Source organism: Leucopleurus acutus (assembly GCF_964270905.1).
Source record: "Leucopleurus acutus genome assembly, chromosome: X".
Lineage (NCBI taxonomy): Eukaryota > Metazoa > Chordata > Mammalia > Artiodactyla > Delphinidae > Leucopleurus > Leucopleurus acutus.
The window spans coordinates 87,948,070-87,973,276 of NC_139148.1; the positions used below are offsets into that span (position 1 = coordinate 87,948,070).

General features: G+C 39.2%; 1 pseudogene across 1 annotated transcript; it reads left to right on the top strand.

The window, feature by feature from the left end:
• The first annotated feature begins 19,118 nt into the window (after window positions 1–19,118).
• On the top strand, window positions 19,119–22,145 carry LOC309978604 (sodium/potassium-transporting ATPase subunit beta-3-like; annotated as a pseudogene). The gene is made up of 2 exons: window positions 19,119–19,218; window positions 21,552–22,145. The product of its transcript is annotated as a sodium/potassium-transporting ATPase subunit beta-3-like (transcript).
• Window positions 22,146–25,207: the final 3,062 nt, after the last annotated feature.

The window sequence follows — 25,207 nt, forward strand, 5'->3', positions numbered from 1 at the left end:
GATCCTACTGTATAGCACAGGGAGCTATTGATATATTCAATACCTTGTAATAACCTATAATGGCAAAGAATCTGAAAAAGAATATATATATATTATATAAATAATATATATAACTGAATCACTTTGCTGTACACCAGAAACTAACACAACATTGTAAAACAACTATACTTCAGTAAAAAAAAAGACCTGATTACAATGCAATTGACAAAGAAACTTGGTTACTGCTGTGACATACAACATTTTAAGATAATAACTAGAGTTATGAATGATAATATTTTACCAGGACATACCAGATTTTTAGGAATTCCATATAATTTCTAGAATATCTATATTAATAACATTTACCCATACGGTATAACTTAGGAGGCTTATCACTCATTTGACAATGCTTCTTATGTAATTTAACATACCAAATAAGCCTAATTATTTTACTTTTTTTTTTTTTTTTGCTGTACGCGGGCCTCTCACTGCTGCGGCCCCTCCCGCTGCGGAGCACAGGCTCCGGATGCGCAGGCCCAGCGGCCATGGCTCACGGGCCCAGCCGCCCCGCGGCATGCGGGATCCCCCCGGACCGGGGCACGAACCCGCATCCCCTGCATCGACAGGCGGACTCCCAACCACTGTGCCAGCAGGGAAGCCCCTAATTATTTTAATATCTCTTTCTGAGATGTCTCAGGGGACCTCTGAAGTATCCCAAACCTGGCTAGAGGTCAAAAGAACTTCAATTAGAATATGATCTTTGGGAAGTTTGTCAAAAATATCAAAAAGTTATTTATTTATTTATTTTATTTATTTTATTTTTGGCTGCGTTGGGTCTTCATTGCTGCACGCGGACTTTGTCTAGTTTTGGCAAGCAGGGGCTACTCTTCGTTGCACTGTGTGGGCTTCTCATTGTGGTGGCTTCTCTTGTTGCAGAGCACGGGCTCTAGGCACGTGGGCTCAGTAGTTGTGGCTCGCAGGCTCTAGAGCACAGGCTCAGTAGTTTTGGCACACAGGCTTATTTGCTCTATAACACATGGGATCTTCCTGGACCAGGGCTTGAACCCATGTCACCTGCATTGACAGGAGGATCCTTAACCACTGTGACACCAAGGAAGTCCCTCAAAAAGGTTTTAAAACATTTGGACAAGTAGGATCATCGGGCACTGTGAAATAATACTTATTCACCTAATCAAGTGACAATAAAAGATTCCAAAGGTAAATACAGAAAGTACAACAGATTATTTAAAAGGTAAAGTAACTTACAATCTGTTATCAAAAGCAGCTCAATATTTCAAGAAAATTTTGTTCTCTTAACAGAGAGAAAAACCAAATTTGGATTTTGCACTACATTACCTTTAATATTAAAATTCAATTACTCAGTTAAATTTATTCTAATCCTAGTCAGTCCTGACCATAGAGACTTCCTTTCTAAAGGTTCTTTTTTCTCTTTTTTACAAACATCTTACAACTTTCTATTTCCATATTAATTTGTCCCTTATTTTCTTTCCCATTTAGAAATAACCAGCTTTAGGACAAAAACTTTTATCTTAACAGAATGCATTTTTATTTCTTATCCTTTCATTTTTCTTGCATATGAAAATGTTTTCCTTATTAATTTTTAGTAGTTTTAGTTACATATATTAATTAGAATTCTCAACCCTTAAAAACCTTAATTTATATGAAAACTAAGAAGTAAGCAATTATGAACTTTTACATTAGCAACCTGTAGATTGGCAAACTTATAAACACTATTTATAATTTCTAAAAAACATGTGTTTTCTTATAGAAAATGTCTAAGTGGGGCACCAAACATATTTATTAATAGTCCTAAATATCTTTATTTTCTTTGTAAAAGGAAGCCTATGTTCAGTAATTAATGTTCCAATATCGTATTTTATTTGGAAATGACCTCTACAGTTAATAAACTTCCATCATTTAACTTAATTTAGCAAAACTCAAGTTTCAAGTTACCAAAATCTGGAGAGACTATTTTTAACTAGATATTCCTAAAGCATAATTATTCCTAAAGAGTTTACCTAAAAGCTCTTATCTCATTTACATTTAATTTACTTATAAAAATTTTCATCATACCAAGTTATTCTTCTTGCTGACAAATTTTGCAACAGATATATTATTTGACTTCCAGTAAACCTAGGTACAATAAAAGTATTATACTTAATGTCAGTGAATCTAAAGAAATGTCTATATTAATGAAACCAACAAGCTTAAACTAATTTTAATATCAGATATTAATTTAATACTGAATATTTTCCAGATCACATGAACCTCAAATTCATTTAGGTTAATTTCTTTTATATTTCTGATAATTTATATAAGTACTTAATTTCTTTTAAGTCAATTAAATAGAACTCACTTACAAATTAACTTTGGTAATATCATCCACAGGTAGAGACATATATTTTTAATATACACACATAGACATACATACATCCAGAGATCTTACAGTTTTATTTTTAAAACTTAGTCATGAATTGAGTATTCCAATATAAAACTCACTAGTTTATAAATAACAGTTATAGTAAGTTAAGTTTACTCGCTTGAGTTTTTCTCCTTTTTTTTCTCAGTCTCAGGAATTAGAGATGGTCTTGATAAGGTAAGTGTTCCTGAGAGCCCTATAACATTTATATCTCAAGGCACAGGGAGAGAAAAGCAAGTTCTTCTAGGAGGACTTGTTCCCTCAGGGTCAAAATTCTGAGAAGATATTTTACCAAGTCAGCTTTCTCTAACTTAACTGCGCACACAATAAAAGAGCCTCATTTCGGCCATTTTCAGGGTGAGATTTCCATTAATTTCCAATTAAGTAAGTACTTGTAAATATAAGTTTTGTATGTATATTAGCCTGGATGGGGGGTTAGTTGGAGGCTGGCTTTTTGACACACCTTGTTTAGGAAAGACATTAGGCCAACCTCCCACATAATCACCCAGTCCAGACAACTCAGTGTCTTTCAACTGAGTAAATCCTAGCGTCTTTCAACCAGGCTCGCCCAGTATCTTTTAACTGGGGGACACCGTTTTTCCCAGTGTCTTTCAACAGGACTCCCACAGTGTCTTTCAACTGGGGGGGCCAGGTACCTGTTATACACTGCCAAATAAAACTCAATTTGGATCATGAACCAATAATCAGGAGATCCAAGAACCAGGAGAGGCTTACTCAAATTTGTCTGAACTCACTGAAAAGGTGGATGGGCACAAGGGGTCCTGCTGGTATCAAGGTTCCAGATCCTTGTAGAGTTCAAGCTAAGGAGAGAAGTCTGCTCTGGGTCTCTTCATGGTTGCCAAAACTGTCAACTGAACTAAAAACGCACTATGTGAAAGCTGTGAGTTTCAGTTTTATTTGGGGACTTACTGAGAACTATAGCCTGGAAGACAGCCTTTCAGATAGCTTTGAGGAACTGCTCTGAAGAGGTAAGAGAGGAAGTCAGCATATGTGTGATTTTGGCAAAGAGGTTATGTGCAGCCAAGCACACTCTCGGTAGAAGGTTGCTACTAGTCATGAGGAACATATATCTTAGTTAATGGTTATCATGCTTTTCTAAGTAGGGGAAGATGAAAGAATCCAGGTTCATAAAAAATTTCTCCTGAAAATATCTAGCTATGTGAAGACCTGTTCTGCTAGTTTTCCCACAGTACAGAGTGCCTCATTCGTGATCTCTATCCTGAACTCCTTTTAGGGTGTGTGGCTAATGACTGCAGTGGCTAATGGCTCAATCCCTGTACAGCCAGATGGCCATTGACATTTTTTATTTGACAAAGTGTATTTGAAATCAAGCACACATCTTGGTAGAAGGTTACTGCTATTTGAGAGGAAAAGATATCTTAGTTAATGGCTTTTGTGCTTTTCTAAGTATGGGAAGATGCAAGAAACTGGGTTCATAAAATTTTTTCCTGGAAGTATCAAACTATCTGAGGGCCAGTTTTGTCAGTTTTCCCGGGGCACAAAGTGCCTCATCCTGATCTTTGTCCTGAATTCATTTCAGGGTGTACTGTAGGTCAGCGACTGCAGTGGCTTAATAACTTGATTCTTGTAGAACTGGATAGTGGGCAACATTCTTTATTTTATGATGCCCTCCCTTTTGGTCTTAATTTTGACCAAGGTTTGGGAAGCATTTCATGACCATTTTGTCCAATGGTGCTAGGAATGCTCATTCCTAGGTCAGCAAGATTTCATTGATAGGCCACTCAATGTGCTACTATTGAACTAAGCTCTGTTAACAGTAGCCAAAAGTCTCTGGACCACCTGTCTTACTAGACAGCTGTGGTCCAGGAAAAGATTCCTTCTTGTTGCTTCTTCACATATGTAGAGTTACACATTACAATCATTGATCTTACAGAACTATATTTAGTCAATTGTTTCAAGTAGCCTAGTCATCATTATTATTTTTTTAACATCTTTATTGGAGTATAATTGCTTTACAATGGTGTGTTAGTTTCTGCTTTATAACAAAGTTAATCAGCTATACATATACATATGTTCCCATATCTCTAACCTCTTGTGTCTCCCTCCCTCCCACCCTCCCTATCCCACCCCTCTAGGTGGTCACAAAGCACCGAGCTGATCTCCCTGTGCTATGCGGCTGCTTCCCACTAGCTATCTATTTTAAGTTTGTCATACATTTGGTAATGCAAGAAACATTAGTCTTGTAAAATAGGCAGAATACAAGTAATATAGCCAGTAACATTAATAAGGTAATAAGTAAGTATTTAAGTTAATTTCCACTGGGTGTGGCCCAGTAGCTCTCCAGCTCATATGACCAGTCTGTTCTGTACTATCTTTAAGGGAAATGATACATTGGCATATATGTTGTACATAAAGTTCAGCAAAGATGTCTACACATACAAGGTGAGTGGTGGATCATTGTGACCCCTTACAGGATTGATAAAGGAATGTTACCTTCTAAGGAGCTACATGGCTGGCACCAGAAGTAGAAAAATTGGTCTTTATGATTGAGCAGGTATTTCTGCCATTGGGGAGGTCTGGTTAATGCATAAAGCAGATACATGCTAGAGGGGAGGAAGGAGGCCAAAGGGCAGAGAAAAGGTTTTATGTGTAAATTTTTCTTGTCTTAACTTAAAATGTGAATTTTTATTTCGTCACCTGGGAACCTCGCTTGCCCTCCCAAGACCCTCTGGCTCCCTTCAGTCCAGCTGGGCACTAGGAGTAGGAGGCCCAAGGCCAAACCAGGCTACAGGCCAGGGAAGGAATGGCCCTGTAACCTCCCTGGGTACCCCCTCTGTGTGTCTTCTTGGGCTGGCCCCCCAGGGAGTCGTGCTTCTCATGCCCAGTGCTCCCCAACCCCAGGGAAGCCCAGAGAGCAGGGGGCCTCTTGTGAGCTGTGGTGATCGGTTTTTCTCTATGCAGAGCCCCTTGCCTGGGACACGGTGAGTGCTCAATATATGTTTATTTTCAGTTGAGTGTTGATTCAACTTTTATGGCTTGTGATTAATCCTTTTTCTTCTGTTATAAAAGCTCCCATTGTTGACTATCCAACTGTCACAACACCATATTGGAAGTTTAAAAGTTCTGAAAACATCTTGGGTCTTTTGTCTGCTTGAGTATTTATAAACTCATATTATTATCCTTTTTTTTTGCATTTTTTTCCTTGTAGCAAAGCCTTAAAATATTTTACATCTTCCTTGAAACTTTCTCTCATTCCTCAGTTCACACTGATTTGTCCTCTCCTAAATCTTTTTAAGCAAATAATCAGACTGTACAGTTCTTACTTGGTGGTTCTCAAATTATTCACATGTGGTAGTTTTGATTTTTGTTTGATGGTTAGGCTGTATCTTTTTTTTTTTACATCTTTATTGGAGTATAATTGCTTTACAATGGTGTGTTAGTTTCTGCTTTCTAACGAAGTTAATCAGCTATACATATACATATGTTCCCATATCTCTTCCCTCTTGCGTCTCCCTCCCTCCCATCCTCCCTATCCCACCCCTCCAGGCGGTCACAAAGCACCAAGCTGATCTCCCTGTGCTATGCGGCTGCTTCCCACTAGCTATCTACCTTACGTTTGGTAGTGTATATATCTTTTATCCTTAAGCAAATATGAGGGTCTTCAAAAGTGCCTATGGGGTGGGGATGGGAGAGTGACTGCAAATGGGCATGGAAGATCTTTTAGAGATAAATGTCCTAAACTTAGATTATGGTGATGGTTTGTACAACTCTGTAAATTTACTAAAAGCCATTGAATTGTAGACTTAAAATGGGTGAACTTTATGAATATAAATTATACCTCAAAGAAATACTTTAAATGCCTATGGAGTAATAAGTAAAGAATAGTGGAGATATGATATATTTTGTGGGAAGACTAAAAGGAAAGGTAGGTCATAATGATAAAAATACAACAGCCTGAGGAATTGACAAACTCTCTCCTTGACCAAACTTTAGGCAGGCTCTTCTAAGCCCCCTTTACAATTAGGCCTTGTTCTGGGACCCTGTCCTGTGATCGTGTCCTTGGCATGCCTAGCCCAGTTTTAGCAAGGCTCCTGTGAAGTCATCCCCCACCCTTGATATCTGATCACCTTGGCCTGCCTCTAGCAAAAATTCTGTTGTCAATTTAGCAAGAATCTCCCTCCCCTTGATTTCTCCTCTTAGTAATTTTTCCATCTGCTGACTCTCTCACTCTGTTCTTTGGCTATAAATCCCCACTTGTCCTTGTTGTATTCATAATTGAGTCCAGTTCTGTACTGAAGTCTCTTTTCCCCTATTGTAAAAAATCTGTCTTTACTGCTTTTGTCTGGTGTCTGGCTCTGTTTCTCTTTGACAGAAGGCATTCTCAGACAGTGCTTCTAGTAGTGTATATCAGTCTGGCCTGCTGGCAGGAGGGCAATTTTTTTAAAGACCACCTAAAAATGCCTACTCATTCATTCACGAAATACATATTGAGGGCCTACTTGTTGCCAGGCACTGTGCTAGATGCTGAGGAAACAGATGTGAGCAAAAATCATCTACAAGGTCTCTGTCTTCATGGAGCTCATAATCTAGTAGGGGAGCCAAATAGCATGCAGATATCTATACAAGAGTGCACTTGCCAGTGAGGACAAGTACCAGGAAGAAGGGGTCCATGATGCTATGAGGGCCTATAAAATAGGGAGATTTGACTAGTCAAGGTGGTCAGGAATGTTGCTCTGAGAATGGATTATTGAGCTGAGAGATAACAGAAGAATAGAGACTAATTAGGTTGGAGCTGGGGGTTGGGGAGAAGGCTTAAGGCTATGTGTTCAGAGAGAGCATGGTGAGTAAAAGGGACTGAAAGAATGCCAGTATGGCTGGAGGTAAGAGGCAGCGGGAGAGCAGTGTGGCCAAATTTCCATTTACCTATCCATCCATTGTTCATTCATTCAAAAAATACCTATTGAGCACTGATCATGTGCTAAGTCTCATGTGAGGTGTGACTGTTAAACCCAAAATGGAACCATTTATTTTCCACAAATAAATCATGACCCCCATAGGGGCCTGTGTCAGGAGTGAACACCTTTGGGGTTAGGGTAACGACTGGGGATAGAGTCTCAGAAGAAAAGAAAGTCATATTTACTGAGCACAGGTTGTGTCAGTTCCGTGGGATCCTGGGAAGCTCATTAACCCCAAGAGGATTCCTGAAGCTGGTTGTGATCTCATTACCCAGACACTCTCAGAGGCATCCCACTGCCTATCAATAGAAGGACATACTGCTTACCCTGGCTGTCACTTCCCTCCATCTCCTAAGGTCTTGGAATAACATTGTTGTCAGAAAGTTGTGAGTAAAATACAAATGTTATATATGTATACAGCTTCATTTGAGATGAAATTTAGGAGTTAAAATTCTAGAAAATAAGACATGTTGCATATTAACCACAATAAATAAGATCTTGAAATAAGTGGAAAGAGATAAAAGATAACATTTGTATGCCATTATCACTTGAAATAATATTATTATTCTTATGCCAAAGTATTCTCACCCCTGCCCCAACCAACACATTATCCAGGCTGGAGATTCTGACATTATTTGTAGAGTCCTGAGCTGGCATTCAATGCTCCCCACTCCATGGATCCAAACTACATTTCTAGTCCTCTCTTCCAAGCCATCTGTGCTCTTGGAAAACTACACCATTGTCTGTTCCCTCAAGAGACTCCTGCATTCTCCACACCCCTTTAACATGCTAGAGTTCAATTTTCACAGGGTTTGGCTCTCACACACACATGATGTCATTGCATCCTCAGATCATCCCCATGAGGGAGCATAGTTACTCTCATTTCAGAGAAGAATAAACCAAGTCTCAAGGAAGGGGGAGGACCAGCCTTATTTTGGTAAAAAAGCAGGTTGCTGGAAATTAGAGAGGAGTGGAGAAAATGCAGTTGTTTTTAGATTAAATGGCAAAATGAATATAATCGTTAGTTTATACTCATGTTACATGTTTATTATGAAGTCTCATTAGTGGCAGTGACAGGAATTTGCCCCTCCCCTTCTAGCTCTATGTCTAGATTCCTTGCCCCTACTCTTATCTATTTTGTGGAGGAAGAGTATCAAGCAGGGCGAAAAGGAGGGGTGCCAACCCTGGGGAGAGGAGTCTGGTTAAGGCAAGCCACCTTTCCCCATGCAGAGTCCCTTGCCTGGCACATAGTAGGTGCTCAATATATGTTTATTTCCAGTTGACAGTTGGCTTTATTGTTTATGGGCTGTGATGATGCACTTTCCTTCTGTTCTAGAAGGTCTCACTGCTGACTAGATCAAGGACAAATAGTTCCCAAACTGTTACAGCATTATCTTCAAATTTACAGAAGTGTATGTGAGCTGGATAGGAAAATTTGCTACATATAATGTTGGTTCTTCCACTTGTTCCCAATTCAGTATTTCTCAGTTGATGTTAGTTTACTTTTTTTGGTTAGAAAAACAATTTTATTCTCCGCAGAATATACTGAAAATGTTTTACCTCTTCTTTGAAACCACTTTTTACTTCTCCAGCCACCCTGATTTCTTATCTCTTGGTTCTTTTTGAGCAGATTTTAAATCCCCCTTGGTTGGTCTCTTATAGTTTCAGATGTACTCATCTTGTTCATTCAGTGTTACCACTAAACAAATACTATGGCTTCCACAAAAGCTGATTGAGTAATACAAGAAGAAGAGCAGACATGTGATGTCTCTTATGGGGAGAATTGTTAAACAAAACCAGGGGACAGAGAATGGCAACTTTATACATTGTTTCCAGTAGTACATATAAGTCTGCCTTTTGAGGGGAGCAAATTATTTGAAATCTCTTATTAGTTATCTATGGCTGCATAACTACTTACCCCCAAATGCAGCAGCTTAAAACAACAAACATTTATTATTTCACATATTTCTGAGGGTCAGGAATCTGGGAGTGGCTAAGTTGGCTCCAGGTCTCTCATGAGGTTGCAGTCAAGATGTCAGCCAGGGGGTGCTTCCCTGGTGGTGCAGTGGTTAAGAATCCACCTGCTAATGCAGGGGACATGGGTTCGAGCCCTGGTCTGGGAAGATCCCACATGCCACGGAGCAACTGAGCCCATATTCCACAACTACTGAGCCTGCGCTCTAGAGCCTGCGATCCACAACTACTGAGCACGTGTGCCACAACTGCTGAAGCCTGCACACCTAGAGCCCATGCTCCGCAACAAGGGAAACCACCGTAATGAGAAGCCCATGCACTGCAAGGAAGAGTAGCCCTCACTCGCTGCAACTAGAGAAAGCCCACACGCAGCAATGAAGACCCAACGCAGCCAAAAATAAATAAATTTATATTAAAAAAAGAATATACCTATAAAAAAAAGATGTCAGCCAGGACTGCAGGCATTTGAAGGTTTGACTGGAGTTGAAGTAGCCACTTCCAAGATGGGCTCATGGGGCTTGCAAGATGTCTCAGTTCCTCACCATGTAGATCTCTTCATAGGGTTGGTTGAGAGTCCTTATGACACAATTACTGACCTCCTCCAGAGTGAATTAACCTAGAGAGATCAAACAGGAAGCTGTGAGACCTGTGACCTAGACACACACCCTCGCTTATGTCATATTCTTTCAGTTGGAAGTGAGTCCAACCCACACTTAAGGAGAGGGGAAGCTGCTGCTGTCACCATCGTGTTGTTTCCTTACAGCAGAAGCAACAACAAAACCCTGAAAAACTTGCTTTTGGTATTCATAGAGCATGGTGGGAGGTGGGAACAGGGATATCAGAGAACAATCAGATGACAAAACAGATGTAAAGAGAAGAAGCTTTAATGGTGGTGGCCCTGGATTGGGAAAGACTGTGTGGGACCTGGGCTGCCCATCCAATACTCCTCAGTATTTACTCTCTCCTGTCTGTCTAGGCTTGTGTCTCTGTTTTGATAGGTAAAGACACCAGGCCAAAATATGCTTCCCAGAGAGCATGGAAGAATACAACATGCATCTCTGATAGTAACCTAGGAAATCCAAAAACTGAAAGGAAATCCCACGAATTGATTTGAAAAGAATGTAACGGTCTTTCTTTCAACGGTCTTTCTTTCAACGGTCTTTCTTGCACCACACAGAAATGGTATTGAATTTACCACATCATGTACAAAGTAGAATTTATTTTCCTTTTGGCTGTTAAATTTCCAAAGGCTCTCCATGGCATGATTGAGCTGTTTGTTTTATTCTAAATTTAATTTCTTTTCAGAAAGGAGGTTGCAGGGAGAGAGGGAACTTACATTTAATGAGTAACTACCATATGCCAGACATTTTATATATATTTTTGTATTTAATTCTCACCACCACTCTGAAAATAAAATACTATTACTATCTCCATTTTACAGATGAAGAAATGGATATTTAGAAAAGTTAAGTAGTTCTTTCAAGATCATTCTACAAGTGAATGAAATAAGCAGGACTCAAATCCAGGCTTTGTTTAACTCCCAAGCCTGTGGTGTTTATTAGGGTGCTTCTTTTTCAGATGGTGAGCTTTCAAGCTTCAGCGTCATGTTGACTTTAATTGACTAAGTAGTAGAGTTATTTTTTCATTCAATGACAATGAATGTAAATACCTTCATGGTACATAAATAGTATTTATTATTATGAAGTGTCATTAGCATTAACGCCCTAAACTCCAAGGCTCTAACTGCTTGGTTACAGAAAATTCGATGTTCTGTAGATCAGTGCCTTTCAAACTTAAATATGCATTCAGATCACCTGGAGGAATCTGCTGAAAATGCAGACTCTAATCCAATAGATCCAGAGTGGAGCCTAAGATTCTACTTTTCTTTCTTTTATAAATTTATTTATTTAATTTATTGGCTGTGTTGGGTCTGTTGCTGCGCACGCATTTTCTCTAGTTGCGGTGAGCGGGAGCTACTCCTCCTTGCGGTGCACGGGCTTCTCATCGCAGTGGCTTCTCTTGCTGTGGAGCATAGGCTCTAGGCATGTGGGCTTCAGTAGTTGTGGCGCACGGGCTTAGCAGCACGTGATATCTTTCCGGACCAGGAATCGAACCTGTGTCCCCTGCATTGGCAGGCAGATTCTTAACCACTGTGCCACCAAGGAAGTCCCAGATTCTGCTTTTCTAACAATCTCTCAGGTGGTGCTGTTGCTGTTTGATCTCAGATCATACTTTGAGTAGCAGGACTATGGAGTACTCTGCCATAACTATTTTTGGAATCCCCAGGGGTGCTTCTAGCTATCCAGGAATTTGTAGTCACAGATCAAGGATGTCTAGCTGAGTTACAACTCTCAAGCTTCTGGCTGTAGCTATTTTAGAGAGGTTCTCCTCTACACCAGAACTCTGCTTATGGTACCATTTCTATCTCCTTATATGAGTGGATTTGGAAATCTGCTATGCCAGATATTACTGGATCTGCATGCTATTGTAGTCCCTTGATGTTAACTGTAAATGCTGGCTGATGAACAATAGCAGCCAAGAAGAGGATGAATCAGACAGGCAAACACTACAGTCTTCTCTGCTGCTTGAGAGGGAAGAGAGTGAGGGATCCCTGGACCATGGTTAGCATGGTTCATTCTGTAGGACAAACATATACCTGTGGTGTAGACGAAATATCTGCATCAAATCACAGCTTGATGGCACAGGCCATGGAAAGTATCCAGCTCAGTCCCCTTGCTCTGATTCCATGCTTTTCAGGCAAATAAGTGATCACTGAAGATGGTAGTCAAGAACCATCATCTCTGCTAATGGTTCTCCCAGGGTTGGCAAGTGTTTAACAAGCATGCATTCTAGTCATTCATTCAGATAAACAATCTGTCAAAGACTACTAACACTAATTAGTAACTTACATGAACCAAATACTGGCTAAGATTCTAGAGATATAGTATCTCTACTCTCAAGAAAATTTCAGTATGGAGGGAGACACAGACACGTAACCTACAGTACATAGTGATGGGTGTTAGGGTTATTATCAGAGCCCATAGCAGAGCCATCTAACGCAAATTTTGGATGGGTGGGGAGGAGGCAGGGCAGTGGTGTGCTGGTTAATGTTTAACGATCAGTTCTCTGAAAAAAGTAAAAGCCCTGATCTGTTAGTGTTTGGTGATTTTCATGGTGGAAATGCTCCCATCATGACCAGTTTCAAGCTACCAAATTGATGTCACTGAACATAGAATTGTGCATAATAGGCTCTTGAAAGTCAGGATAAGTTAATTCTAGCACACCATTGGGGTAGAGAAGGCTTCCCAAAATGAATTATGTCTAAGAAGAGATTTGAAGGAAAGCTAAAGTTAGTCCATCAAATGTGGAGGACAGACAAAGGGATTCCAATTAGAAGAAACAGCAATACAAATAACTCAGCATGGTCATAGGAAACATGTTGCTTTGGCAATAAGTGTTGATAGTCTGAATTAAAGTGTAGGAGGGAATAGTGTTAAATTTCCCAGTAGGCAGACTAAGCATATATTGATATTTAGGGCACCAGAAGGGTGGAGGAACCAAGGAAAAGAAAAAATTAGTTCTGATGAAATTATTAAGTGTATAATCAATAAATTTGGAAGAAATGTCAAAGAAAAATTATTATAACACTTGTTAAAATGGTAAGGAAGATTTCATTCAAGATTATTGCAACAGGGGAGAGACTATTGCAGCAAGGGAGAGAGACTGAACTCAACTCCAAATACCACAATGACAGCTGGGGATTTATAGTCTATGAGAAGAGTGAGGGGGTCAGTGTATAGAAATTACTAAGAGGAGACATCAAGCGTAGGGATATTCTTGCCAAACTGTCTTAACAGGATTCTTTGCTAAAGGTAGACCAAGGTTGAGTCTTAGTCAAGAAGAGGGCTCAGTGAAGCCTAATTAAAGTTTGGTCAAGGAGGGAGTCTTTGTCAGAAGCTATTTTAATTTTAACATACATGTGAGTTTAGTACTATTGAATTAGAGCAGAAATGAGAGTACCACAATATTTTTAATTCATAGGGCTTCTGGTTCTGGGGATGGGGAAAAGATACTTGGAAAAAGTCAAAAGATATTAATGCTGTAGAAATAGTAGAATTTCGTGGCTGATTAGGGATAGAGGAGAAGAATAAATCAAGAATTACTCTGGGGCTTCCCTGGTGGCGCAGTGGTTGAGAGTCCGCCTGCCGATGTAGGGGACACGGGTTCGTGCCCCGGTCCGGGAAGATCCCACCTGCCGCGGAGCGGCTGGGCCCGTGAGCCATGGCCGCTGAGCCTGCGCATCCGGAGCCTGTGCTCCGCAACGGAAGAGACCACAACAGTGAGAGGCCCGCGTACCGCAAAAAAAAAAAAAAAAAAAAAAAAAAAAAAAAAAAAAAGAATTACTCTCGTTTTCTAGCTTCCGCAAGTGTTTGGATGGTAGTGCCCATGAGATAGGTAACATTGGAAGAGGAGCACATTTAAAATGAAGATGATGACTCTGCTATCAGACATGTTCGAATTTGAAGTACTCGAAGAACATCAAGTGGAGATGTCCATCAGGCAGTCAGGTATATGAATCTGAAGCTCAGCAGAGAGGATTGGTCTGGAGTTATAGTCTTGGGAGTCACCAGTACATAGGCTGTAATTGTAATCATGAGAATGCCTCTTAGGGAAAGGGTATAGAGTGGGAAATGAGAAAAGGGTCAAGAAAAGATCCCTGAGGAACCCCAGCATATGGAAGAATCCAGCAAAGGGGACTGAGAAGGAGTGATTAGTGGAGTAAGAAGAAAATTAGTAGACAGTGGTACCCCAGGATTCAAGAGAGGAAACTGTTTCAAAAAAGGAATTCAACTGTTAAGACATCAAGCAAGAAGACAACAGAAATGTGTCCACTGGATTTGGCACATGGAGGTCTTCAGTGCCCTTGACAAGAGTAGTTTCAGTGATGTGATAGAGATTCCATTTCAGATAGAGAAGCCATTTCAGAGTACACTGAAGAGTGAATGGGAGATTAAGAAGAGGAGCCAATGAGAATAGATAATTCTTTAGAAAAATTTTACTCTCAAGAGCCATTGAGAAATTGAGTGGTAGGTGGAGAGGAATATGGATCAAGTGAGGGCTTTTCAAAGATGAGTGATACTAGAGCAGGCTTAGATGCTACTATGATCTATTAGAATGATCTATAAAGAGAGATAAGGTTGTAGGCAAAGTATCTGAAGATACTGGACAGGAATGGATGCAGAGTACAGGTGGTGAAGTGACCTTAAACAGCAGGCACTCATAATGTATAAACTCATTCTTAGGCACAGGCCTTATTGATAGAATGTCTCACCGTCTGTGGATAGGCGGAACATCAGGACATAAAATATTGTAACATTTAGACTCTTCTGGTGTTTTTTAAACCAGTATTCATTAATAAACATTAATAAAACAGTTGTGTCACCTTCAGAACAGGGAAATCCTCAAAACAACAAGGGACTTATTTGTCTTTCATTTAACAACTATTTTTTGAGTAAACTGTGCCATGCAATGATCTAAATGCTGGAAATAAAATAGTGAACAAGTCATACCTGATTATTTCTCTTATAGAGCTTAAAGTGTACTGGGAGAGAAGTATATTAAACAAATAACTGTAATACGGTGTGATAAGCGCTATGATGGGAGAAGTACTCTGTCAACACTTTACCTTATCTGGGAGTGGAGGAGTTAGGGTCAGAGGACTTCTAGAAACAGATATTAAGTTGGTATCTGAAAGATAAATAGGAGTTATCCAGAAGAATGGGGTCAAGAAATAGGGTGTGAGGAAGAGTTCCAGGCAGAGGTAACCGTATACATGAAGACCTTGACACCGAGGGAGTGTGATGCAGTTGAAGAACATAAATAAGGTCAGTGTGACTGGACTGCAGAGAGTGGGAGGCAAAATGGTGGAAGATGAAGCTGGAGAGGTAGCAGGGACCAGATTACACGGGCCTTATATACTGTGTTTCGGATTCTGGTATTTATCTCAAGACCCAGGGGAAGACATAGCAGGGATTTAGGCAGGGAAATGAGCCTGACAGGATTTACATTTTGAAAACATTCTAGCTGCACTTCTGAGAATTGATTGGAGGGGGCAAGAGTGGAGGGATGACTAAAAGAGTTGAGAGGCTATTGCAGTTGTTTGGATGAGAATTATGGTGACATTTGCTAGGATGGTAGGGGTAGAGATGGAGAGAAGTAGAAGTATTTTAGAAGTATTTGCAAATTAACAGCTCTTGGTAAAGAATTGGATGTGGAGAATGAGGGAGAAGAATGTGTCAATGATTCCTAGGTTTTTGGCTTGAACAACTGGTTGGATGAGGCAATGGCAGCTTTTACTGGGACAGAGAAGGCAGAAGAGGAGGCTGCAGATGATCAGTTTGGTTTTTTAGAAGAAATAACTCACTATCATCATTCTCTTACCAGATGCATCTGGTAAGACTCCAATCAAATAAAATTCCAAGAGTATCTGAAAAGCTCTAATATTACTTTTATCTTCTTAATATCTTGAGTGCCTATGGATGGCTGAAGGGTTTAGCTTATGTTTTTTTGACTTACTGTGTTTGACCTTCATAATTCATTTAATTATACTTCTTTTTCTGACCTCATTATTGCTTTTTCTGAACCACTTCTACCAAACTAGACCAATGGTGCATTTATGTTCATGCTGAGTTCAACTCTTAATAGGGACATGAATTTATAGTAGGGACGCTGTAGATGTATGCTTCTTATATTTTTAATATGGATTTTTTCAAACATATTTACCTAAGTAGATAGTAATAGATTAACATATTCTCACCAACTAACTTCAATAATTATCAATTTATAGTCAATTGTATTTAATCCATCCAAACAGGATGGACTTTAAAGAAATCACTATTATTCATAAAACAATTAACAATATTTCTTAACATTATATTTCCACTTAGTGTTCTAATTTTCCTGAATGCCTTATTTTCCTTTTACAGTTTCTTTGAAACGGGATTCAAATAAGTCCATACATTGTATTTTGTGGATGTCTCCTAAGTCTCTCAATTCATTGGTTCCCTGTCTCTGTTTTTATTTTTAAATTATTATTTCAATTTATTTGTTGAAGAAAACAGGTTGTTTATCCTGTAAAGTTTCTCACATTTTGGATTTTGCTGATCACATCTCTGACGTGTTGGTTACAGTATTCTTTTGTTCCTTATACTTCCTGTAAACTGGCAGATCTAGAGCCTTGATCTGATTCAAGATTGATTTTTTTGGGCAGTAATATTTCATAAATGTTGTGTGTATTTCCATCAAGAGGTACAGAATATCTGGCTGAATCTCTTCTTTGTGATATTAGCGATCATTGATAGTCATTACCTAGATTCATTATTTCATTAGGGGTTTATAAGATGGTGATATTCCAATTCTATAATTCTTCCTTCATTTACTAGTTGCAATATGTCTATAAAGGAAAAATTCCTCTCGAAAGCTATTTCATCACTCTGAGGGACAGCTTGGATTCCCTTAGCACCATCCTCCAAAGGTGACCAATGAATATATTTTTCAGAGTCATTATTACTCATGGGTTTTTAACATTTTTGATGTGTTTCAATTCATAAGTTCATTGCAGTTATTATTCTTAATGATATTCAAATTGGCATTGTAGCCCTTCTCAAGTTGGTTCCTGAGTGCTTTTGACACTACCCCAATCGTCTTTGATAGCTTTCTTGCTTTCTGATATGATAATTAATAAAACCATATGAATAAATAATTTTAAATATTTATGACATGTTAAGTGCATGATTGTGGCTCTAAATTACCATTTAGTTATGCTTTGTATAACAGGATATAAACACTACCCTCGTCTCCAGTCTACGGAATGCTAAGTTGACACACAAGACAGTCAAAGCTTCCTTTCATTCAATATCTGACTAATTTATGGCTTTACAGAAAAATAAACAGCCAGCACATGATTTCATTTCCTAAACAAAGCATTTACACTTATCTAAATATGTTTTTTAAATGAGGTGGAATTTCTTCCTTCTTAAAAATATGTTTCTGGAACTACTAAAAAATTTGCATTTTCTAAATAGCTGATAAAAAACATTCCTCCATATTGTTGAAGAAGGGAGGCACTGGGACCACCAGTAAGACTTGGTTTAAGTATGCCAGTCAGACTTGACTTCTTTCCGTCCTGCTGCATCAGAGGCCATGCTCTCCTTTTTTGTCTCTTCTTTTTTGCAGCCTTTAGTGTCTTGGTTAGCCACCCCAGCCCCAGTGGATTTCCCTTTTGCTCCTCCTTTCCCTCTTGTTTGCACATTTTTCCTGAAGGTTTATTCTTTCTTGTTGCCTTTTGTTTTTGGCTTAGTCTCAACTTTGGAAGGAAAAGGTTTGGCTACAACCTGTGAATCTCCCTTGGGCTCTTTCTTTACTGCCTCTTTAGCTGAATTGACCTTCTTCTTAGAAATCTTGGTGGTGGCTTCAGTGAGGAAGATGCGTGCCTGGGTGCCTAGGAGTCTTCACAAAGCTGGGCTACTTTGCTGCTGCCAATCCCATAGCCTGAACTCCTGGGGCCCAAGATGGTAGTGGATCAGATGTCTGCCCATTATTTTGATTTAATATCAGGAGTCTCTCTCTCTCTCTCTCTCTCTCATCATCCTCTATCACTATCATCTGTGTACTCATCCCTCTCTCTCTCCCTTTTTAGGTAAGTGGTAGCATACTATACGTGCTTTTCTCCACCTTGTCTTTTTCACCTTAACAATATACCAGGAGATCATTCCAAAGTAGTATATAGAGTATATATTCCTCATTCTTTTTACAGCTACATAATACTCCTTAATGTGGATGTATTGCAATTGATTCAAACAGTCCTTTATTGATGGACATTTGTTTTTTTTAACCTTCTGCTATTACATATAGGACTGCAGTGAATAATCTACTGCATATGCTTTACTGTTATTTTTGCCAGTGTATCCTTGGGATACATTCCTAGAAGTGGGATTACAGGGTCAAAGGGAAAAAGCTTTATGTAATTTTGCAAGATTCGACAACTTCCCCTCCATTGGGGTGGTACTATTTTACATTCCCACCATCAAAGCATGAGAATGTCTGTTCACAGCCTCACCAAAAACTATGTGGTCAAACCTTTGACTTTTTGCCAATCTGATAAGTGAGAAATTATATCTTATTTTAGTTTTAATTTATACTTCTCTTATGAGTAAGGTTGAATATTATTTCATATATTTAAGAGTCATTTATATATCCTTTTCTGAGAACTGTCTTGACAGTTTAAAAAACATGTTCAATGTGTTTCAATCTGTTATAGTCTTTTTTTTTTTGGTATAGTCTTTTTTTATGCTCAAGTTCTATCTTAGGCCAGTGGAAGACTCTTCAGGCTATCTCCTGTGTCCTTTTGACATGACCTCAGCATTCCTTTATTTTTTTACCCTAGTAATCTTTGACCGCTTCTTTGCTAAATGATATGACAAGATATTCTAGACTTATCTTGTACATTAAATGCCTGAGAATTGGCATCAGCCATTTCTCTAAGCTGCTGGAGGAATAATAATTCTATTTGCTAAGCCTCATATCCACATGCACATTCATAGCACTTATCATTACCTGACATTACAGTGTGTATTGTCTGATTCTTCCTCTATATTCTAAGAATTTAGAATGTAAGCTACATGGAGGGTTAACACTTTGTTTTGTTCACTAATGTATCTCGAACACCTAGAACAAAACCTGATATACAGAGGTTCTCAAAACCTGCTTCTTTCCATTTATCAGAGGTCATGATTGCAGCCCTCTACATGAGGAGATGGGTGATCATCCGGAGACTGAGCCCAGGAGTCACTATCATTCATTCGTTCATTCCCGTGTACTTAGTGGCTGGTATGTAACAGACAGTGTTCTAGGCAAGTTGGTAATGTTTGCATTAGGCCTGAGGCTCAGGCAAAACCTCTAGCCACACTGATCAGGCAGAAATGATTCCTCTTCAGTGTCAAACTTGAGCTAAACTAATAGGGTCAAGTAACCACCTGGAATAAAAGGAAATGGTGGATGGGACTTCCCTGATGGTGCAGTGGTTAAGAATCCACCTGCCAATGCAGGGGACATGGGTTCATTCCCTGGTCTGGGAAGATCCCACATGCCACGGAGCAACTAAGCCCATGTGCCACAACTACTGAGCCTGTGCTCTAGAGCCCACGAGCCACAACTACAGAAGCCCACAACAAGAGAAGCCACCACAATGAGAAGCCCATGCACCGCAATGAAGAGTAGCCCCTGCTTACTGCTACTAAAGAAAGCCCACATACAGCAACGGAGATCCAACGCAGCCAAAAATTAAATAAATAAATCTTAAAAAAAGGACATGGTGGGAGTATTTTCTTCCCTCAGGACTCTTCCTTCACGCAATGAAGACATGGCACCAAAGCTTCATACATTATGCAAATATATGTATATTTTACTTATTGTTTACATTTCCAGATGCTGTCTATGATAGCTGTATTCTATGTAGTTTACATCAAACTCATCTCTTTTATGTGAGAGGGAAATCAGAGTAGGCCAGGACTAATATTTGTTGAAGTCTTATTGTGTGCCAGACGTTTAAAAATAGATTTTCTCACTATATTTTGTATTATAGTCTCCTGGAAGATAAAGTAAGGAGGAAAAGAAAGCACATTTTTAAAAGACTTTATTTTTTTTAGATCAGTTACAGCACTTATTTTTTTAAAAAAGGAAATAGTATAAGGATTTTCTATTCTTTTCCTAGCTCCAGGAGGTAATTCATCTTACAACACAGAAGAGTCAACAGGTACCATTTGCAAAGGATTTCCCATTTATTCCTCACACCACTGTGGTAAAGTGAGGGATTTCGTCACATCCACTGAGAAGACTGAGGCTCAGAGAGGTGATAACATATAAAACTCTATCAGTCATTTCTAGATTAGAGCAGTGGTTCTCAAACTGTCTTGTGTCATCTGTATGACGTGTAAACACTAATTACTGGGCCCCATCTGGGTGAGGCCCAAGAATATGCACTTCCAACAAGTTCCCAGGTGATGCTGATGCTGCTGGTCCAGGGACCACAGCTGGAGAACTACTGATGTGAATAACAAACAAAAATGACATTTACTTTTTACGAGGATCTAGAGAGAGATTCACTGCGAGCTGAGAGGGCTGTTGGAGGTACATGGCCTGGGGTCAAAGCAAAGGGGATTCAGAGTGCAGTGTGCCCAGGCCCATGCTTTGCGCCATTGACTCAGACAGTGGCTGACACTATGTCACTCTCCTAAAGTGTGAGGGGACCAGTCACTGGTCCACAGAACTGTTCATGTGGCATTGTGATTTCATCATGTCTCCCGCCCTGGGGAGCCCTGTGGTTGAGGGATTAAGCACCAGACTCCCAAAAATCTCCCTTGATCTTAAGAGCTATTCAGGTTACTTCCTATTAAATCCCTAATTCAGACCAGGCTATGGGAAGTTAGGAGAGGTGAAGTAAATCAGGGACACTGTCTTGTAAATGCCTGCTCAGTAGTGAAACCTGGAATTACAATAAAGCTTTCTCACTGTGTCCGGAAACTACCAGAGCTCTGAATGCTCTAATCTCCCTGTGCAGTCGATGGTGGCCAGGATATTACTTTTTGATCATTTTTTATAGTGAGCTGTATTACTTGTAAATGATTCTATTACTGAAAAAATTTAAAACGCCCTATGGCAAATAACAAAAGCAATAACATCCCAGCAAAGCTTGTCTGAAATGGTTAGAGTAAATATTTGCAAATTAGGGCTAATTCTCATGATGTATGAAAGCATTCTCAGCAACCAGTATAGAGAGATGGACAAATGATGCCGTGGTAAGCAGCCTCTAAGACGGCTCCAATGAGCCGGAGCCTCCCTTCCTGAGCGGCGCCGGGAAGCCGGGGACCCCTTCCTGGAGCCCGGAGCCTGCGGCCCGAGCGCCCCCAGGGCCTTATTTATACGCAGCGCGCCTTTGTACGGAGAGACTCTGGCGGAGGTGCCGAGCGGTTCAGCAAAGCCAGACCCTGCTCCACTCCCAGGAAGAGGAAATTTCCACCCCTGCAGCTGCCTTGTGACTCACGCTGCCACCCCAACCAGTCGGAAAGAGTGGGAGTATTGAGTGTGTACTGTACACTGAATGTACAACAGGGGGTTAATCACACAAGCGCACCATACACGAAAATGCACTTGTATTTGAACAGTGAAAAGACCCTTAAACAAAGGTTTGATCTTGCCCTTTTACCCAGGCTTTTATGGGTTCCTGGCTGCACTCTTCTCATTCACAATGTGGGCTATGTTTCAGAATCTGAACCATGAGGTTCCAAAATATCGTGACCAGATAGTTCAGGACTTATGGTTTTTCCAAAGTCAGTGACTGTGTTGCAATATTCATTCAATCTGTCTGATCCAGATTCCTATAAAGGGTACATTGAAGACCTAAAGCCATATGACTTAGAAGAACAGAAGAATCTCACAGTCTGTCCTGATGAAGTGCCTTTTGAACACAGAAGTCCAATTTATGGTGCATGTCAGTTTTTTACTGTCTTACTTCAAGCATGTGGTGGTGTGGATGATCCTGAGTTTGGTTATACCAGAGGAAAGCCTTGTATTCATGTGAAAACAGAGTAATTGAATTAAATCCTTAAGGAGAACCAACTATAGAATGTATTTCGAAGGATGAAAGCACAGCTACTCTATCAACTTATCCTCCCAATGGAAGTATAGGAATAAAATATTTTCCATATTATGAGAAAAAACTGCATGTGAGGTATCTACTGCCATTAGTTGACATCTAGGTCACCTTTGACCCTGCAGTACCATAAAAGAAGTAACAGTCAAGTGAAAGGTAGATGGATTACCCAACCGAAAACACCAGGATGTTCTTGACAAGTTTTTAGGACGAGTTGTGTTCAAAATCACAGTGTGTGCATAGTAATGAGTTAGTATATCTCCACAGACTAAATGTTATGTTGTCTGTCTTTATTTTGTATCAGCTGGACCTGCCATTCTAGAATTATGAGACCACCCTGGACAAAGGTAGGGTGGTACATGACACTGGGGTAACATCATAAGGTGCTTCTAGATCATAGTGTTCAATGTCCTTTGAAGTAACTGCCTGTTGCCTCTGCTGCCTTTTGAATCAGTGGACAGTCACCAGATAGGGACTGTGAACACTTGATTTGAAACATGTAGGATGGGGGTCTTGTCCTATTTTGATGTGGTTTAATTGCCAAGTGTATAAACCTTAGTGTCCTGCCCTATATAAATATTTTATAGATTTAACACTGGTTAAGTGCCATATTTTCATGCCAGCAAAGTTTAGGCATAAAATGGTACCTGACCAACATCAAGTGACTTTATAGCTGCAAGAAATGTGATGTATGGAGAAGTTCTGTGAGGAAGAAAAAGGAAAATAAAAGTGAGTTTGAAAGGTTTTCTTGGTGTTTGTGTAAAATTATTTTTTACATGTTGAATTAGTCTGTGGATCTTTTTGATTAAGAGCACAAACTTTTTGTTGTAAAACATGCAAAAAATGTAGTGATGGGATTGTTTTTAGTGGTGGAACTAAATCTCTTATACATTATTTTAGGCCATAGATGAAACAGCAGTTTTAGGGTAGCCAGTATGAATATGCACCTAATTTTTTATGAAATTAAGTTCATAAGATTTAAATTGTATGATACTTTATGAAATATCTTATTACTGCTTTTATTTAGCAGACTGTGAACCCTAATAAAAAATATAAATTGTTAAGAACCTATTTAAAAATGAGCCCTGAGATGAGAGCAGCTATAAAAAGATCATCATTTTGATTCTGTGTGTCATCTCTTTCTACGGACTTGATATGATTGTTTCTTTCAGTCTAAGTTATTTTTCAAAAAGCAAACCTGTGTTTTTTTAATTGAGTTATAATTAACATATAATGTTATATTAGTTTCAGGTGTACAACATAGTGATTCAATAGTTTATACATTATGAAGTGATCACCATAATAAGTCCAGTTACCATCAGTCACCATACAAACTTATAACAATATTATTGAATATATTCCCTATGTGTACATTACATCCAGGTGGCTTATTTATTTTATAGCTACAAGTTTGTACCTCTTAATCCCCTTCACCTATTTCGTCCAGTCCCCCACCCTCTTCCCCTCTAGCTTATGATGTCTGTAGAGGTGAAGCAATATATATCCACTAGTCCAGCACACAGAACCTAGGAATAAGACATATTAAAGGGCCATGAACGTGAGAAAGAACCACTTACTTAGGTCATCCATTTTCAAAATAAAGCGAGATTTGACAGTGACTCTTGATAGAGTCCCATTCCTTAAGTCTGTAATTGAGATAACTAAGTTAGAACATATGGATAGATTAAGTATCCAAGTGAATGAAAAGAAGTAAAGGGAAAATATGTATATAAATTGTAAAAAAAAGAGATGGCTCCAATGAACCACGCTTCCTAGTATTCATGCACGTGCATGCGTAATCCTTGTACTTGAGTGTGGGCTGGGTTAAGAGAGAGAAATAGTGAAGCCTTGAATTTACTCTAAAGCTTTGTCCTTTGTGTCTTGAAGCTGCCTGAGCTCTGAGTGCTCTAATCTCTCTAGGGGCTGGCACTGGATGCTCCCCGGGGTATTGCTCAATTTCTATTACAATGGACTGTATTATTTATTTATTTATAAATATACATAATATTTACCATTATAATCTTTTTAAAGTGCACAGTTCAGTGGTACAGTGCATTCAAATTGTTGTACAACCATCACCACCGTCCATCTCCAGAACTCTTTTCATCTTGTTCCATGCTCATTCAACATTAATTTCCTGTTCCATCAACCCCTGGTAACCACTATTCTACTTTCTGTCTCTATGAATTTGACTACTCCAGGTGCCTCATGTAAGTGTAATCATACAGTATTTAGGGGGTGTGTGTGTGTGTGTGTGTGTCTTCTTTCATTTGGCATGTATCAGAATTTCATTTCTTTTTTTTTCCATTTCTTTTTAAGGCTGAATAATATTCCACTGTATGATAGTCATCCATTGGTGGACATTTGGGTTGTTTCCATCTTTTGGCTTCTGCTATTAAAGAAAACCAGAGCTGTATAGTAGTTAAAGTATTAAGAACAGATTTTATACAGGAACTATTGTAATAAGAGTAAAGAAACCTCAGATTATAACTGAGCTCAGTTCTGAGTACATCATGGGCAAATACAGGTTCATAGCCTAGGAGCAGAGTGGGGAGTCAGTGGATGGAAAATTGAAGCAGGGGAGGGATTCTGGTTAAACCAACCTGGCCAGGGTTCTTGCTGAAGGCAGGCCATGGTGATCAGATATTGGGAGTGGGGATTCTTGCTAAGTAGACTTAGCAGGATTTTTGTCAAAATTGGGCTATGCAAGGATGAACACAAGAGTCCAAAGGTTGAGACCTAGTTGAGAAAAAGGTTCAGAGGAACCCAACTAAAATTTGGTGAAGGAGAAAGTCTTATCAGTGTGAATAATACTGCTATGAATATTGGTGCACAAATATTTGTTTGAATCCCTGCTTTCACTACTTTTGGGTATATACCTATAAGTGGGATTGCTAGATCATATTGTAATTCTATTTTTAATTTTTTGAGGAAACTCCATACTGTTTGTCACAGCAGCTGTACCATTTTACACTCCCACCAGCAATGCACAAAATTCTAATATCTCCACATTCTCACCACTTGTTATTTTCTGCTTTAAAAAATATAATAGCCATCCTAATGGGTGTGACTTCTATTTATTTTAAAAATAAACTTTATTTTGAATAATTTTATATATAACTGTATAATTTTAGTCAATAATATTGGAAAATGTAAAATACTTTGTAT